General features: G+C 49.0%; 1 protein-coding gene across 6 annotated transcripts in view; it reads right to left on the bottom strand.

Annotated features, from left to right (window-relative positions):
- zmiz1a (zinc finger, MIZ-type containing 1a) overlaps positions 1–13,644 on the bottom strand; it is an 83,435-nt gene extending 69,791 nt beyond the window's left edge. For 4 of the 6 annotated variants that reach the window (XM_040177720.2, XM_040177725.2, XM_040177723.2 and 1 more), the window contains exon 1: positions 13,340–13,642. The gene's annotated coding sequence lies outside the window, so the exon portion shown is untranslated. Of the gene's footprint in view, positions 1–13,339 lie in introns of all 6 variants that reach the window. The other 2 variants (XM_040177724.2, XM_078104462.1) reach the window with 1 other exon arrangement.
- Between the last annotated feature and the right edge of the window lie 5,843 nt (positions 13,645–19,487).

The following is a 19,487-nucleotide window of genomic DNA, read 5'->3' as shown; positions in this document are numbered from 1 at the left end:
GATAACGTAAAGAAAAGGCATCAGCAGAAATGGCAGCAGGCAGTAATCCCCCGGCCAGCCCACTTGTGTTTGTCGCGCAGGCAGGCAGTGCACACACACACACACACACAGGCCTTATCGGCGGCGGCGGCGGCGGCCATGGCGCTCTTCTAATGACCTCGCTGATGCTCTGCTCTGCTGGGACAGGCAGGGAGACGGACAAACGGACAGATGGACAGACAGGTTACGCTGTCTATTTAAAGAGGAGTGGCAGGTATCAGCCTGTGGCCAATGTGTGTGTTTGTGTGTGTGTGTGCACTCCCTTTTGTTGCAGTGGATGTTCTGCTTCACACACGCTGCCACTTGTGCCGCTCCTGGGTCGACCATCCTATCTGTTAACCCCCCCCTTCGCCAACACGCACGCACACATTTTGCATTTAGGACAACGTTGTCTGAACGCGGACACTGCTGCGGCCCCGGCAGCAGCATCATCAGCATCATCATCATCTGACTCCAGCATCATTATCACCATTCAAAAAGGTCAAGCGTGGTGCTTCCAGCCTCTTCTGTGTGATTTATGCCTCTGTGCTATTACCTCTGTTCGCATTAGTCTCCATCTGTAAATCTAATCACAGGCGGCTCCCGGTGCTCTCGGGAACGAAGCCGGGGCCGAAGGGAAAACAGCAAATGTAAATAACCCCCCTCCCAGATAAGAACTGCCATCCCCTTACTGTGGTTTCTTTTCATTTACTGCCTGCGTTCATGTGCGGCCTTACGTGCGTTCACCTCCTGATACAGTCTCATATCTCCAGCGGCACTTTCCCCTCAGCTCGTCTTAACAGGCCGAGGTCGTCGCTACTGAAAGGGGGAAAAAATGCACACGCTGCGCTAGAGGACTCAATTTGTAGTCAATGAATAACTTGAATATTGACACCGGTAAATGAGGGTGTCACTCAGATGTTTGGAGGGGATTGGGAGGGGGGGGGGGGGGGCATGGCTCCATAACCAACCGAAGCATCACGAACAGAACATCATCGCGCAGCTGCGCACTCACGCCAGGTTTCCTGCGTGGAAGCGCAGCGCGGCCTTATGGGAGAACTCGCTCTTGAGCGTCACTCGCTAGTGAATTAGATGCCGCGTGTCACGCGACCATCTCGAGGGCGGAAGGACGTCCCGCTTCACTTAAGGCTGCAGCTCAGAGACCAACCGTGCGTGTTACATTTGTCTGTGCTGTTGCAAACGCAACCAAGCTCGAATCCACACCAAGCCAAGCTAATTCCGTCCTAGACATTGTTTTATTTGGATGAATAAAACATGAAACGTACGACGATATCAATGGGAATTTTAGAAATGATGCGTTAGAAGCCTCTCCTTTGAAGGAGAACAGCTAACAAACAACAAGCTGATGCTAAGTGTTGCAATCTGTTGCGAGCATCGCCTTTAAGGACGCACGACAGACGAGCCCCCGGATGACGAGAGCTTTAGGAAATCAATACAAAGCCCCAATTCCTCTGACGGAGATTATCAACTGAAGATTTCAAGATGGCGACTTTTATGTGCCACCAAAATGCAAGGAAAGAGCCGTTAATAATTGATGGAGCTGGAGCAAGGAGATTTTTAACCGCTCTCCTCCGGTTATCAATCATTAATGGAGTTTCCATCAAAAACACTTCAACCCCTCAAGTATCAAATCTCTCTTGAAGGTGGAGGGCCCGGATTCAAACATCCCACTCAATCAAAGGGCACACAATGTGCTCTCCCCGTTTTCCCCTCACGCAAATTACGATAATAACGGCGCAAATTGCTAAATTGTTCACGGCGGTGAGTGTAAAACGAGGCATTTCAGCTGAGGTCTTCTTGTGAGTGATGAGGGTTAATGGGAAAATTCAAAATGTTTAAAATCACAGGGGGGGAAAACAGCCTGCCAACCGGCGTCTTTTCTGTCTGTCTGTCTCTCTTTGCCTCGTGTGCACAGCAGGTTTAAAGCGGCCTCCACCCATCTGACTGGTCAAAGTCACACAGGACGCGATGTGCACAGGCGACACTCACAGGGAGCCGTGACACTGACGTTACCCTTTAAAAAACAACCACAAGGTTACACACGGGACTGCATCTGCACGTGGAGCTTCTCACACACACACACACACACACACACACACACACACACACACCAGAGTCAGCTAGAGTTTACTGACTTTAAGGGATCAGCAGAAATCCTTCTATGTCAAAGTCCACCGCTCAGCTGGTGTTACATTGTGCAAAATGCTCATCCGTCCACCACCGCGGCATCCGCTCCCACAACCGCACAGCCTCAGGTTCCCCCGCAAGCATCACGCGCACCCACCCTACATGAGCGCGGCAGCTGCGGGACAGCAGGAACGAGAGAGTATTCCTAATTACCCCGCCACGACGGCGTGCCAGTGATCAGCGTCGGGGCGCCGCGCCACCGGCGGCGGCTCGGCCCGGGTTTCATTTGCAGCAGAGTAGCGGATGTTCCGCAGTGGTACTCTCTTTTCACTTTCACTGCATCGCTTCCTCCATGAGCAACCCCAACCCCACCCGCCCGCCCCCACACACACACACACACACACACACACTCACACACACTCGTAATGTCCTGTTTCGCTGGCCCGACCTTGCCTGTCATCGGTGTAAAAAAAAACACCCTTTCCCAAGCTGCTGCATAACATGCGCAGAGACACAAAGAGGGTTTCTTCTGGCTCGAAGAGCTTCATCAACGCGGTCAGAGACAAGTGCCTGCGTCCATACTGGGCCGGAATGATCAGCTGCTTAATGAAAAACAGATCTTAACGGTGAGGTAATTAACAGGCAACGTGACTCCCGGCTTATCGCCGTGCCATCAGCTCTTTGAGGCGGTGACGCACAGCAGCGCATTGAACTAAATGCTAATGTCAGCATTCTTATGATGTTAATATGCTGAATGTGCGTATTTTCAGATTTCTTTTTTTTTTTTTTTTTTAGATTAAAGGATTATTCTATCAAACAAAAGTCAAGGGGGTAAATGTATAGTATAATGGGGCCAAGAAGAACGACGCTATGAATGCATTTGTGGAGCATTTGCGGGAGACTATTACTATGATGTAACGCAATACCCTATGACAGTGCAAAATGAGATGTATTAAGATGAATGGCCGCTTATTGAGCACAAAGCTATTAAAGAGTAATAAATACACTGTAAGCGCAGTGTGAGCCCTGGCTTTGGTACTGGAAGGGAACAGAATTCATGCACAGAGCCAGCCAGCTAATATTTACTTAATGAATGTTATCTCAAATTTGCAGCGATGACTTTTTTGAATTCCTCTAAAGTGAACATCGGCTGCGGGGTTGTGTGAGGTTGTAAACCAGCAGCAGCCGCGGCACTGAAGCGCTGGTCTGCACAGTGAATGTGTACAGTACATGAGCTCGTAACGTAAGCTCTTTGCTGTGACCTTTGTGTAAACATCTATTTCCGATCTCACCGCTCTACGCATTTACATTCAGATCACGATGGGCTCGGGCTCCCGACAACTTAGTGTCACAGGTCGATCATCTTTCAAAAGATAACAGTCGCGTCTGTCATTTCTCTAATCTGGGCCCTGATTTCCATCTCGTGGATTTATACTATGTAAACTAGATGTTAAGATATCGCTTTTGAAAGCGGAGAGGCGTCCTGAAGGGGACTAATCTACTCATTACACGTTCTCGCCTTTTGCTTTGTGACTGTGCTGACTCGCATTAGATGATGAGCTCAAAGCAGATGACGCGGGAGCATTGTAACGTATTCCTGTGGCTTTGAGTTTATCGATTGGGTCAACTGCTTCGTCTTATGGGGACCGTGGTTATGTTTAAGGGAGCGCCGCGTGGTTTGGTGGCGCGGTATATTACATGGGATTTCTTTCAGAGGACGAAAGGACTGCAGTAAACAACAAAGCCAATCAGATCTTTGAATAAAGAACGGGGATGTCATCTTACAGTTCGAAACATTGCGGATAGTCAGAGTTTCATGTGTTGAGCTTCTTAACTACGAGACAGCCGGAGTATTATTCCCCTGACCAATTTTAAAAGCAAACCAGACATTTACGGAGGTTTCCTTTCAAGTTTCCTTCCCCTGCCTTTGGTGCCCATCAATTCAACTTAAAGAGCCTATAAAGTTATTTAAGGTTACTGTGAGGAGCTTTGAATCGGCTATGAAACAGTCCCAATTAAACACTGATGTCTCTATATGACCCACATGAAACCATCGGCAAGAAGATTGGGCTTTCTAATCTGGTCCCGCCCTTCAACGCAGACTGGCCAATCGCAGAGTAGCTTCCCTTCTTAGCCCCTCGTGCAGTATTGTTAGATTGTCTAGTTAATTGTTTTTAAACATTCAATTAAAATACACCTACATTTTGCATCTCTAAGACCAGTGGTGTTAGCATTACATTAGCACGTCATTAACTGACGTTAGCACTTAAAGGCTAGCTAGCTAGTAAACTGAATGGACAATATTCATTTAGTCGTTTCTTACTTTAAAAGGTAGGTCTCAAATCTCAGATGATTTAGCACCTTCGATAAACCAGGATAGGTTTTTATCGTCTGCGGTCTACTGCATCAGTATGTTGAGATAACAATAGTGCGTGTAGAGCGATGGATTAGCTTTCTCAAACCAGTTAATTATCTTCTTAATCAACAGAAACAAATGGCAGATAAGTAGAATATATAGAAAAAGATACAGTGCACTGGATTTGAAGCTAATGGGATAAACATGTGCTGTTTTCCCACGAACATCTCTGCTGAGCATTTACCAGCCTCGTCACTTGACATGAGCTCACCCGTTTTTTGAGGGAAAAAGCAGCGACTGCAGCACCAATAGATGTCAAAACGCTGAGCGGGATCAATACGCCGCCACTAAACACTCGAGGAGGTATGCAGAGTATCAAACTTGGCAGCCACTGCGCGTCTGTCTGTCAATCCACAGTTACACTTCTAACACAACCGAACAGCCGCAATTAACACCCTTTCATTCATCCTGTCATTGGTTTTGTCGCTAATGGCGCTGCCCTCAGGCGCAAAGATCCAGTTTAACTGTCAGAAATCCTCCTTTCAGATCATCTGCACATCATCGCTGCTGATGAACGGCCCGCTAAGACCAACGTTTCCGCCCCGCTTGACGCCGTCCAAACTGCGGACGCTCCGTTGCAGCGACCATGGCTTCATGCCCTAGTGTGTGTGTGTGTGTGTGTGTGTAGCTGTGCGCTAAGTGAATTAATGACAGAGAAACAGAGACACAGGAAGACCAAAAAACACAGAGATGGCGCTCTCGGATGGTCTCGCGCTGTATTTGGACGGGCGGCTGCTACTCTCCGTGACCCCGGATCAGATCGGGGACACTGTGAGACAGATGTCCTTCCTGCCGCGAGTGCTGCTGGCACACACACACACACACCAAAGGACAAGGGGGAGGGTGGGAGGGAGAGGAGCGAGAAAAACCGGGTGGGCACAGATGAGAAGGTGGACGGCGTGAAAAAAGCCCTCACCATTAGTGCTCTCTAAGTCACACACGGACTGAATAGGGAACGTCTGCACAAGGCAGAAACACACACACACACACACACACCAACCCCCCCAGTGTGTGAATATACAGTAGGAAAAAAAAGGCAGATGAAACTAAAGATGTTCAGAAGCCACTGATGCCTCTACACGCAACTCAACACGTGACCTCTTCCACTCTTCGTTTGCTTTGAAGAGCAACACGCAAAAGCAACAAAAAAAACAACACAAAAGAGGAAGAGGAGAGGGGAGCTAATTATAGCCTCGTAGCAGGATGGCCAGGAACAAACTTGATTATGATCATCGTCAAGAAAGGACAAAGAAAACCTGCCGCCTCCCCTCTTCCACCACAATCCAATAGAGAGGCTTTTAGCCCCGGTAATGATTTACACAGTGACAAGTCAACCAGATTCACTGTGACAGCCTGAAAGCGACCAGCACGAACACCATCATTGGTCACGTGACCGCACCTCCGAGCGCTTCTCCCCTTCCCCTTTCCTCACCCGCTCCCCCGCCCCCTCCAGGGCCCAGTCCCTCTGTTTCAGGGGACAGCGGAGAATGAGGCTGGCTCAATAGGGCGGCCGACAAGGCTATTCAATTGCCCCCACCCCCCTACTTCCCCCTCCTCCTCCCCTCCCCTCCCCTCACTCAACAGAGCCCCCTTCACCACCCGGGAGGGGAAAGCTCTGCTTTGTGGAAGTTGGCTCCTTAAAGCGACAGCCCACCAGATAAGGATCTGGTCACGGAAAACTTGTGGCGCGGAGCGAGCGGAGACACAGTTGTAAAATGTTGCCATCGCCCCAAAAGTTTATCAAACTTAATGAGCCGCGAAAGGGGAGGGAAGCTCGCAGAAGCAGCGGACGACGTTCCTCCAGTGGCCATGAAACACGCCATGATCCTCAAAAGGAAGGCCACTATGAAACACTATTCTTGTTAGTTTTAAGATGAAGAAAGCTCGTGTTTTCAACCCATATTCATCACACCGTATCAGCAGCCCTGGCAAATGGAGCACCAGTCCCACCGGGTCAGAGGTGCTTCGCCTGGTGCGGTCACCATTTTTATTCCCCCTCCCTGTTTTTTTCTGTAGAAAGGTGAAAACCACCGTGGCTGTTTCAAGAGCCACCCTTTAAAGCCCCGGCGCTGGCAGCAGAGGGATCTGTGCAGCCAGAGACCCTCGGGCTGTACGCAGGATTCAGTTTCCCCCTTTCTGGCTTCCAAAAACAAAGGAATTCCAGAGAAAATCAGGGCAGGACCTCACCCCAAGCCACCACTGCTGCTGCTACTACCCCCACCTCCTCTTTGCCCTCCCCCACACACACACACACACACACACACACACACACACACACACACACACACACACAGCAAAGGTGCTTTCAATCAACTACCAATAAGACACACCTCCGCTCTTGTTATACAATCATGTTGATTTGACCTCTCGAGGGGGGCCGGGTTCTCCATTCAGACTGTAGCAACACATATTGAGTAACACCCCCCCCCCCCGCAGATTTGACTCAGACATGAAACATGTGACGTCCTCACGTGTATCTCAAACAATGACAACACATGTCGTTGGGCGTCCAGTCTGCTGGGGGGGGGTTAAGGTTAACAGGACGGCTGCACACACGGCTTCTTGCGCTGCTCGTGCATCAGGGGTTGTTGTTGAGACTGGAGCTGACACACACGCACACACACACACACATACACACACACACACAGGAGCTGCGACAAAGATGCATCACACAAATGAGGCGGATTTTTTTAACGTAAATTATTTCAGAATAAACTTTCCAGGCGAGACATAATAACACCGTGTTTGTACCGTGTTTACCATCGAGCTTTAGCATGTTGACATCTGCTAATTAGCACTTAGCACATTAACACATTTTGACCTCACGTTTGGACATAAAAAGTCGTCAGAGACATTACGACTTGAGACATTTTAATCAAAACCAAAAAAGCTGGTCCCTCGCAAAGGCTGGAAAAGAGAAGCCAGGAGACCACCAAAGACTTCAGATTCATCATCTGGGAACTATGAACGTCTGGCCACTATTTCCCAGCAATCCGTCTCACAGTAGATGATAGGATTTTATCAGTCAGACTCGAAGGGATGGAGCGCGATTCAACAAAAGACGCAGTGAGCCAGTTAGACATACTTTCAAGACGGACCGTTCCTCTTCTTTCATTTCCACAAAATGTAATGATACACAAATAAACCATTTGGGGGATTATGAAAACTAAATAAATGTATGTAATTATCCTAAACGTAACCATCTTAAATGTGTAAAACCTTTAAACTTTCTTCCCCTCTGGTGCACATTTGTGAATAGCGACCAAAGAAATCTTAAAACACAGGGACCGTTTTGTCAATAATGTTTGCCAGATAATTAAAGAGCCCTGGGAGACAATGATAAACATTGTTTAGAGGCCGATCCCTGGCAAGCTCCAAGCAGTGTATCATTGCTGTCTCCGGAATACACACGATTAGCCTGGTCTCATTACTGATATGATAAATGGCGTCTTCCAGCGAGGCTTTGCTTTGCTGCGAGGGACGCTCCTGTAACACGGGGAGATTAGACAAAAGTGGTGAAACACATTGCCCCCCTAATAGACCACGGATGAGCGAGGGAGATGGGCTATCTGCGGTTGCGATTGCGGATAATGTTTGCGATACTGGCCAAGCCAGTTATGGTTCCCTCAACCGTACGTCACAAATTGCCGCGATCGCCGGCTAATAAAGTGGACTTCCTCGTTGGTTTCCCCTCCTCGTCACATCCCCGCCGTCTCCGCCGGGACCTCGTCTCTCGCTGCTGGTGCTGCCGTGTCCACACAGAGATTTCAAAATGTGGCCCTTTATCCGAGCCGCCCAGGAGGGGGGGGGTGAATCAAAGGGTCGCCGGGCCTTTGAACCCTGGGAAAGCGTCTGACCAAAGCGTCGAAGAGGAGGAGGAGGAGGAGGAGGGCAGCGAGCAGGCAAACACACGGCACGAAGTAACGGACTTCTGTCGCTAAAGAAGTGTTGAAAAACTGTAAGTAGGGCACTGGAGCTCAATATTGTATGCCAATATGATCCGATGGGCTCTGTGGAACAGCCACAATGAAAGCACAGATGAAATATCAACGCCTAGCGCAGGGCCTTCCTCCCCGCCTGAAAAGTGAAACCTCACCTTCAGAAACATAATCGTCACCGTGCTCTGCAGAGACGAATGAAAGCTTCCACACAACATCCGCCACATTTCAGCCTCGTTTCAGCCGAGAGTCGGTGCTCACGCGGTTCGCAGACGCCCCGCGAGAATAACCGCCGTCCCTTTGCATTAGTAAATCCTCGTTCATTTACTCCCTTCCCCCCGGAGGCCGCGGTCGGGGATGCGAATTCGACCGCCTTCAGGAGAGTCTCTGCCATCGCTCTCCGTCTCCCACGCAACCTCCGGCATTAAAAACCCAACACCGGCGAGCACCGTCAGAGGGAACAGTGCCGACTAGACAAGAGACTGTTTATAGCACCAGCGATATTATAAACACAGCATGGGGCGTATCGTCTTCAGAGGAAAGACTCGCTGCAGGCTGCGAGCGACGTGAAACGAGTTCACACCGCGTGAAGATCCTATTCAGGGTTGCATCGCTCTCGCAGGAAAACACATCTTTTAAACCTATTGACTCAACTTTTTGTTGCCGCGTGAGGGTGCGGGGACCCTCCAGGAGGTGGAACCGTGCGGCCCGGTGTCTCCGGGTATCAGGAGGGACAAAAAGGCGAACACGACGGAAAAGAAACAAAAAAAAGCCCCGTAAAACCCCCCCTGATCCAGCATGAAGAGGGAGAGGGGACTAATTAGTGACTGTACTTACAACTGGAAAGGAGAGGCAGGGAGAACGAGGAGGAGAGGGAGGGAGGGAGGGAGGGAGGGGAGCACACACAGAGGGAGAGACAGAGCGCAGTTTGGAGGATGAGGACAATGAGTTTGTTTAGCTTAAACAGGATTTACAAGCCAAACAGACACACGCCAACGCCACTCATTCAGACACATACTATCCCTTTACTTTATCGCTACCGTTTTCTCCCTCCTTCCCTCCCCCTCTGCCTGCCTCATGAAATCCCTCTGCCTCCGCAGAGGGATTTCATCAGCGGTACAAAGAATAAATAAATAAATATTTTTTTAAAAGTGAGGGTAATTGCTTGCGATGGTGAGAAGTCTTGAGTGCAGGCGGCAGCGGCGGGGCGAACGGATTGATGGATGGAGGGAACATTTTGTTCCTCCTGTGCGGGCTGCGACTCTCATATTGTTCCCGGTGAGGCCTGGGTGTCATTTATGATTCAAGGAGCCCCCCGTCTCTCTCTCTCGCTCTCTCTCGCTCTCCCTCCCTCCCTCCCTCTACGGACGGGAACGAGACGTGGCCTCCGTGACGTCCCCCTCGCACTACTTTCTCAAAGAAACATCAAATCAAACATGCATGAGGCAGCGACAGGCAAGGGGGGAAACCAGCGACTTCGCTCTTCACTTTCTCCCTCTCTTGTCCCACAAAAAAATTAAAAAAGGAGAAGAAGGAAAAATAAAAAGCACTTAAGAGGACTGCGTATCGCTGTTGTCGGCTGCGCTCAAGGTTGAAGTGACGGCTGTCTCCGGAAGCACGGGTCGATGTTTTGTCTGCGTTGTGGCACTTACGTGACAGATACGTGCCGGTGACAGAAAACCGAAAAACGCATACAAACTCGTCGTAGAAGACTTTTGAGAAGTGGAATATACATTTATCTCATTCGAATCAATATGAAGGTGCGTCCCTTTGACTGGTACTGTATTTTTAGAACACCTGAACGCAGCACAGCTACACTTTATCAACCAAAACAATGCGGCTCGCTGCCACTCCTGAGGTTGACCGCCACGCTCCGGGACAGATTTACGGCGCGTCGCCTTGACTCGCCAGCCACAAGCCAAACCACAGTGCGAGGGACGGCGCTGACAGGCGTGCGGCATTGAGGGCCTCTCGTCCCGGCGCTTGATGTCATCGCAGCCAGTCAGGTCGGATGAGGCACGCGTGCCGGCTGCGTCATTTCATCGTGAGCTTAAACTTTTAGATGAAGTTCAGAACAAAGGAGGTTTGGGAAGCAGCGAGTGTCTCACTGCGAGGGAAAGGTGAGGATGTCGAGCTGGAATCCTTCGAAGCAATTATTCGGAAAAATCTGTTTTCTAAAAAGTTTTTCCCGTATTAGAAAGACCAAAATAGACACCTTGAAAACCAAACAAAAAAAGGCTCTATATGAAAAGTACTGCCAAAGCGGCACCACGAGTGAGACAGATGGAGAGACAGACAAGACTTCTGGTCGGGACTGAGGCCGAGACACCAGCCTACGAGCAATCTACGTCACGCCAAACCGCCCGCAAGTATTTCACAGCACTCCTCCGAGCAGCAACAACCTCGGGTCGGACGAAATGTCAGGCTGTCAAAACATTGATTAGCGTTCTCTGGGTTCGCGGCACTCAGCCGGCTGCAGCTGCGCCCGACACACGTGGAACGCCGGGCGAAGATTCGCTGAGTAACAAAAAGCTCATTACTCAGACGCGAGTAATTACTGTTTATTTTTATTTTTCTATAGATACTTCTAATCAGCATCAGTCGTTTGCTTCACCCGGGACCCCCCTCTCCTCCCTTCTCTTTATTAAACACATCGGCGTGCATGCTTTGCTTTTGCACCCACCTGCACTTCCTTAAAACAGCCCAAATTTGATCTTAGCACGAGTCTACTGGAGTCTTTAGCCTGGAATTGGACACTCTTCCCTCTTGTCTCACAGCCTGGCTGGCTGGTTGCAGAGAGGCCCCAGGAGGGACAACAGAAGGAAAGAAAACTCCCTCTCTCGCTCACACACACACACACACACACACACACACACACACACACACACACACACACACACACACACACACACACACTTCCAAGTTTCAAACAGTTGCAGATGGCATTAATTCCTTGACCTATTTCTTTCACAATTCATCAGGTAACTGAGTCCCAACGAGCGGGCCTCCTTTTTTCGTGCTGTACTCAGATGACTTAATGCTGCTTCGGTTTGTTGGAAGGCGAAGTACAAAAAAAGAAAGAAAAAAAGAAGTCAAACAGCACTAATTAATGTGCTGCGGCTGAAAAAGTGTTGCTGCTGAAAAGATTTCATTACATCACCAACTTAAATTACCAAGGCGGGAGACACTGGAGGCTGCAGCCATCCAAAAATCTGTTTACACGCGCTCTTGGACCAACATGCAGGGCGTGGACACAATAACATGAACACCTGCAATCCAATGCAATACTGCAATAAATACTGACTGGAGTCAGTAAAGAATATTTCTCTTTTTCGTTGAGAACCTGCAAAACCTTTTCAGGAAAGAGGGCTTTTATTTGTTAACTGATTTTCTGTGGATAGTGACAGCGAGGCCTATAAACACTCGTTACCCCACCTGCATCATGATAACGGGATAGCAGCACAGTCAGCGAGATAGCAACAACAACAACAACAAACAAAAAAAAGCTTCACAACTCCAAGAGAGCAGTGATTTGCTCCGTAATCACGCTCCCTTTAAACTTCAGCACGTCACCAACAAGGATAAACCCTCCATTATCCCAGTTCAGCTGTCCTGTGGCAGGTTTGCATGATTACAACAGAGCAGAGCTCTGCCCCGGCCCGCTGGCCTCCCATCCAGATGGGAGGAATTTTTATGGGGAGGGGTCCGCCAATCTTGAGGCTGCTTGACTCTGTCTGTGCTGAGTCAAGCCGCTTAAACCACGCTCTCCTGCGGGAGGACTGAGGCAACGTGGTGCCGCTGGCCTCTGTCGGGGGTTCAGATGGGTTTCTTTTCCCAGACGTGGAACTATGTGTGTGGACTAATTTGTGGTGGTGGTAGGAAGGGTGGGGGGGGGGCAGTCAAGGTTGCAGTGCATGCAAATAATGTAAAGTGGGAACGTCGAGACTAGTCAAACATGAGCATTGTCTGATTATTAAATATTCACAGAGCATTAAAACAAAACAACTACATACACACACACACACACACACACACACTTCTCAGCTCACCAGAGAGCCCACCCCTCCCCCCTCTGTGGGGTCCCAATGACCCCCCGCTGGGGAGTCACTGATCTCTAATGATCGGTAAGGGGGGGATATCCACATCCACGAATTCAGCACGATCAGGCGGCAAACGACGCATCGCGCGCCCAGCGGACAGCGGAGCCGCGGAAGGACGTGGCCGCTAATTGCATTACAACAGGTAGCCGATAACATCCTGGCGAGGGAGTCAACAAGCGCCACTCACGCCGCTGACTGGTGGCCGGGTGACATGCCCTCACGGGCGTGTAGCGTGAACCGAGAAATCAGCTGATCACACATCCACACGCGCAAGCGCGCGCGGTATTTACTCGCACATTCCTATCTAGTGTCTTCGGAAAGGAAAACAACAAGAAAAAAGCCCGTGCATGCGCAGCTATCTTGCAACAATGGTGCAGACACATTGACCCCTTTTTGCTCCGGATAAACTCGTTTAACACCAGGCAGAAAAGAAGCGAAGAGCAGGCGCGCGTACACACACACACACACGCGCGCGCACGCACGAGCCCGGACCCGACGCCGAGGGAGACGCGCTCCGGTAACCGCTCGCGCCGACACAATCCGCCCCTTTGACACGGGTTCATCCGCGGCCACCGAGGGTGGGTTTTCCTCGGAGGTCACGCCGTGGTTGAGCAGGTAGTATCTGTCCAGAGGGGGGGGGCAGAGGTCCCCATCTTGAAGCGAGCCACACCGCACATTCAAAACACAGAAATAAATCAAGAACCGGGCGAGAAACTTACTCTGAGCTTGGACCACAGCGACAAATCCGCGTATCGTTTCTCTTCCCCCCCCCCCGCCACCCCCCCCCAAAAAAACCTCGTGTTTACGGTTCTCCCCTCTCTCTCTCTATCTCTCCCTTCTCTCTCCCCCTCTCTCTCTCTCTCTCTCTCTGTGTGCCTCCACTTCACAAAAGACGACGCGAGAGCCCCGGAGACGGTGTGACTGACTGACTGACTGAATCAACTACCGTAGAGCAGGCAAGTTGAAGTGTCAGATTACACTGGCTATTCAGTTACCGGGGAGAGAGAGAGAGAGAGAGAGACAGAGAGAGAGAGAGAGAGAGAGAGAGAGAGAGAGAGAGAGAGAGAGAGAGACAGAGCGAGAGAGAGAGAGAGAGCGAGAGAGAGAGAGAGAGACGTGCTCGGCCGTCGGTCGGGGAGAAAATGCGACCTAGATTTCCCGCGGAAGGACACCGAGCGTAAAAGGTGTGAGCACACGCGCTCCGCACTGGAGCGGACCGCCGCTCCGGCTATTGTCTGGTCCTGTGTCGGTTCGACGCTTTGTGTGATGAAAGCAGCGAGGTGAGCGATTGGTTCATTTCACAATAGTTCATTTCATTAGTGATTTTGCTTTTAAGGCGGGGGGGGGTAAAATGTAGTTCAAATGAACCCTTCACTTATAAAACCCATCTGCGGTAAAAATAAAATAAAAATAAAAGCCGTTGTACATCCTTTGCAACAACTATGCTGAGATATAGTATATAAGAGCTTCAACAAAAATGTGTTATTAATATCCCGGCCAATTACCCTTGTTTGTCTTTTAAAAAATTATACAAAAAAATAATACAAGGACAATTGATTCTGGTTCATGTTCTGTCAATCATATAATCAACTACACTGAGCTCTAAATAAAATTAATATTATGATAATAATGTGATAGAGCACGTTTGATATAATAGAATATACTTTTATTTGTACTTTTATATAGTTTTGTTAATAAAACTAATAGTACTGTTAATATTTACACGCAATTCCATTATAATATTTACATAATCATCATTAAATGCATCAATAAAATAAGTATTGTAGCGATACAAGCATTGATCGCAGTTAGAAGTTTTATTGATCTGTAAAAGTCTTCGTTTGGCCCTGACTGGATTTACACTTCACCTCCCACAATACACGTGTGTGTGTGCTTGTGTGCGTGCGTGCGTGCGTGTGTGCGCCTTAACCTTTGCGACCTGCGCCCCGCTCCAGCAGGTCAGCGGGCGGGGCTCCGTGTTTTGCGGATGGCCGGTCTCCACTGGAAGAATAACAAAGACGTGTTTGAGAGCAGCGGCAGGCTGGGCCGAGCGGTGACGTCAAGGAACAATGTCTCCCCTCCCGACATGCACAGCGCACGCACAGCAGAGCACACAAGCTCGTCGCTCCCTTCCTAGTCAGGCAAGGCTGAACTGCCCAGAGGGAGGGCCGCTCAGCTCACAGTGCATCAGATAAAATCACTCACTACTCATGCTGTGCCCGTACACAGGGTTTTTCTTCAGTTTTTATTTGTTTGTTTCACAGAAGGAAAAAAAAAAGAACAGTGGGGGAAAAGATCAGTTACTGCAAATAAACCATCACACAAAGAAAGAAACACGACAAAAGCCAGCGTGCGTGTGCACTTTACCAAACGCCTTATTTCCAGATACATTTAAATACTAGGTGATCAATGAAAGGGGCGGGATTAGGTCTGCTTGAAAAGGTAAATTCACATAACGTCATCAGTCCGGAGGTCAAATTCCTGCCAGCTGCTCCCACGACACGGACTGCTCTGTGTTTTGAAGGAAAGGAAGGGACTGGCGTCCTTTTCAGCTTCCTGGCTGCGGGGCTGGCGACTCCAATGGTTGCAGAGCAGGGTATCAGCAGCGGGTGGACGGGGCTCGTTGTATCACAGAGTCTCAAGGACGACCCGGCCCCCTGGTAGAAGCAGCTGGGGGAGCGAAATCACGGCTCTGGCAGTCACTCATTTTTATTTCGGAAAAAAGGGGCGGCAGTCAATGTCGCAATGCTGTGGCTTTGAACTCGTGATCTGATTTATTTATTTTTTGCTCTGCGAATGGCCGGTGGAGATGACCCTTATCTTCTTCCTGACACCCCTTCGGATTTTTTTTTTCTCCTACCAATCTGCGTAAGGCGCAGGTTTCCTTAGCGCTATCATCGCGGAATTTTTCTTGTTGTATAATTTGAACATTTCTTGCTTGCCAGTGAGATATACACAGGTCTCTAACTGCTCCCCCACAGCTCGGGATCAACACACTGACGGATCTATTGTGGCCTTCTTCCATTTAGGTTTCCTTCTTATCATAATATCGTCTGTTCTGGATCATCCATCAAGTTTTTGTTTGATACCAATTTAAGGTGACAAGGCCTGTTACTGGAGTCAGGGTGGTGGGGGGGGGGAGAAGGGGGCGGGGGGGGGGGGGGGGGTCGCAGCCGGTCGGGTCACTCTTAAGTTCAAGGAATGGCTTGTTGACAGAAGTCTTCTCTTTGGTGGCAAGGCGTGCGGCCTCCGCCTCTCCAAAATAATGCGGCCAGATGGCTGCCAACAAGATGGATGGATCATACGCGGGGTGACTTCAGCTTGACTTTGCTCCGTGTACAATATCACACGAGCAGTATTTCAAAGGGGCCGAATGAAGGCTTTTGACGGAGAACAAAGAGAACCCTCGACGAAGCACGCTCCGACAAGGTTAATACACGTTGCATTGCGTGTTGGGAGTGCATTAAATCAACATGTGAAAAACTGGTTCGACCTTTTGAACATTAGTGTCGATGGAGGCCAGACGTGGCGTTCAACATTCCCATTCCTCTTGGCCACCTTGCTCGGGGCTTTCTGCCGATGACAAGGCTTTTCCCCTCTGTGGAGGCGGCTCGGCTGAGTGATGGATGCTGCTGGGGCCTCGTGTAGCTACATGATGGAGGGAGACTTTCAGTTGCGCTGACATCAGCTCTCCCCGTTAACACGGAGGTGTGATGGCTGTTTACAGTGCCACCCTGCCGTCGCCGCGGAACACAACTGTGCCGGAACGCAAAAAAAAAACAAGTCCTATCATCGGGAGAGCAGAGTGGCTGAGTGGCTGGAACAGCTTTCACACCGAAAAACAAGGGCAGAGAGAAGACTTCCGTTGACGTAAATGGGTTTTCTGACCAACGACGGTGACACTGCTCCTGACCCGCTCGCTCGCTGTTGCTTGGGTGTAGTATTACTATGGTAACCACATGATTGCTACATGGTAACTTCTGGGAAACATAATAATAACAACCCTAGTCGAGTCCATTTCCCTTTCGAAGGTTCTTAGCAAAGACCCACGACCGCATTGTGTAAGTCAATCACCTTTTATTGTGTGATCAAACAGTTTGAATCTTTAAAACCAATATTGAGCCAGCATACAAGGTCCTGAATCAAAGTAATGTGTCTTTTAGCTCCGGTTGGAAACATTCAGCCCAGACTGAGGCTGCATATTACTTTATCAAGTCCTTCCTCTATTTATTTTTTAATTTCTTTGTCAAGAAAAGCGATAGGAATTTGTATCCTGACCCTTTTGCCTGGAAACGGAGGGGGGGTCGGAGGGGCAAATGTTCAGGACAAGCATAGAAGATGCGCGGGGCGGTAAATGTATCGTCTCCTGCAGGGAAAAGGCATAAGAGCACGATGTTAAGGGAAGAGGAGAGAGGTCTGGTTGAGTACACCATTGATCGTCTCTGGCTGCGAGAGGAACAAGAAGCTGAGAGGGACAGAAAACAGATGATACAACCGCTGCCTTCTGGAAGCTTGGACGTCCTTTTATAAAGTCTCTCTCTCTCTGTCTCTCCGTTCCTCCTCTGTTTCTTTTTTTTTCTTTCACAGCGAATGTCGACTGAGCAGTGGCAGATAAGGCAGACAGCCGGGGCCCCACGCTGACTGGCCCGACTGGCTGTGGGGAGCACAGAGGCAATCAATGAGTCTCCACAATAGAGCGCCAGCATCCTGATAGCTAACAGCTCCCCGAGGCCACGGGAAGGAGGTGGTGAAGAGGTGACACAAAAGAGGTGGAAAGAAAAGAGGGAAAAGGCGGAGGAAGGTGGTCAAAGAGGTTGCGCGCTCTAACACGTGTGCGTCATATAGGTTGTTTCCCTCTCACCACATAGAAAATAAAGAACACGCATGAAGCATCAGAGCACGTATTCCTTTGTGGGTGTTTATGCTCGACGAAGCCCGTGTGACTTCAGGAACTCTCGGCCGCCCTCGGAAGCACAGCACATTTCCACACGAGATGTGAAGTGAAGAGTGGTGGTCCGATGCTCGGGGTGTCGGCTGCAGTGATAGTGCTATTTTTAGTTGGCTTCGTCTTCCCCTCATTGTTGCATGTCGGCATGCATACATGCGTTTGTCCGAGACAATCCCCCCCCCCCCCCCTTTTTTTATTTTTTTACATCATTATGCAACGCAGTATCTGACCTTGGGAAGAACATGTGCCAGAGGGGCAGGGAGGGAGCTGAGTAAATGTGTGACCGCTTCAACCTCTGTGTCATCCTCGACTGCACAACTTGCTACCTCAGTAGTCACAGAGCAGCTCTCACGAGTACTCAGAACATCATTAATTCCGCTTATTCACATCCAAAGGTCGCACGCTCGTTTTGTTCCATTGATGGCCCGGTGACGTTCTCTGGTATCATCCTAAATAAAATCTGATTTCATCACTCATTGTACCAAAAGGCTTTCCATAATTAAAGACGTGTACAATTCCCATTCAAAAGACCACGCCATTAAAAACAGCCTCGAGGCCGTCGTTGCATCGCAACAAGGATCTTGTGACGGGAGTTAAACAGGAAAACAGACGGGCAGACACGCCACCTAAGCTACAGCCTATTTCTCAGGATGACATTAATACAATAGCGCCGGTGCCCAAAACAACTTTGTATTGATTCACATAACCTTTTAAGCCAATCGATTGCTGCACTCCGAATGCTTAGGCATGTTTTCAAGCAGGGATTTGTTGCAGTGTTGCATGTTAAATATTGTGTTTTGTAGTGTTTCAATGCGGGAGTAGTTCATTTTCATTTCATTTATTCTCACAATTCATTAATCGACTCTACGTGTGCTCTTCTCATCTTCCAAGAGTTTTTTTTCTGACCGACGTCATCTTTGTAGCTCAAGTTTAAACAACCTTTTATAAAAATAGAAACGCTCTGTTACGCCGTATGTTGTAGTTTCAGTTCATCGTTGTCGTGCTGACTCATGCTCCGCTGGTCTTCAATGGACCTCTTGCCAGTCAGGATGACTCTTCCCTTAGACGTCGACTCTTTAGATCCATTTAGCGTTCGCTGATCCTGGAGGGAGTTTGTGAAAAAGCTGATTTGTGGTTGTTTTTAAGCTCACTGCTGCTTCCACTCGAGTGCGGCTGCAGGTGTCCGTGAAACTGGATTTTGTAAGTAGTTAAAAAGGTTTCTATGCGTGAGGCGGTAACAGCCAACATTTATTTAATGCTCTCATGCTGACTCACTTTATTTAGTTGCAACAATGTGATGCCAAAGAATATATGTGAGTTTTAAAATGTTCGGTTTTTCAGTCGGTCAAAGAAACACTTGCAGTGCGTCTGGTGATGTTTTGAAAGTAGATGTTGGTTGAAAGTCCCTTCCCTGCTTTTCCCATCCTTGGTGCAACATGAAACCCTCTGTTGCAGTTGAATATATTGACATGGAAGCATTTTCCTTCTTCAGTGATTAATTGCTCCTTTCATAAATATTTATTTTAAGAATAAACTGTAAACTGAAATTGACCGGAGTACTAAAATTACCATAAGGGTCCGAAAGGCATCATGATCACGTTGAGCAAAACCTTGCATGTTGAATTATATGAGTTTTAGTTAATATGTGATTTCACTATATGCCTTGAATATGGGGAGAGGACCTTCATAACCCTAGAAGACAACGTCTGCTTTGCGTTTTAACAACAGAAACACTGGTTAAGAGCCTTAGCCATTCCAAATCTCAGTGATTATATACATTAACAAATACTAATCACGTTATACAACCCACCACTCTCCAGCTCCCCAAAGCCCTGTGACTGAGCTGGCGACCTCTCGTGCGTCTCCGGAGGGCGAGTTGCTTTGCGCCTCAGAGTTCAGGACGGAGCTCCGAGCCGCAG

This window comes from Gasterosteus aculeatus, chromosome 6 (assembly GCF_964276395.1).
Source record: "Gasterosteus aculeatus chromosome 6, fGasAcu3.hap1.1, whole genome shotgun sequence".
Lineage (NCBI taxonomy): Eukaryota > Metazoa > Chordata > Actinopteri > Perciformes > Gasterosteidae > Gasterosteus > Gasterosteus aculeatus.
Note: the sequence above shows the minus strand (reverse complement) of the source record. Positions and strands in the feature narration are given on the sequence as shown.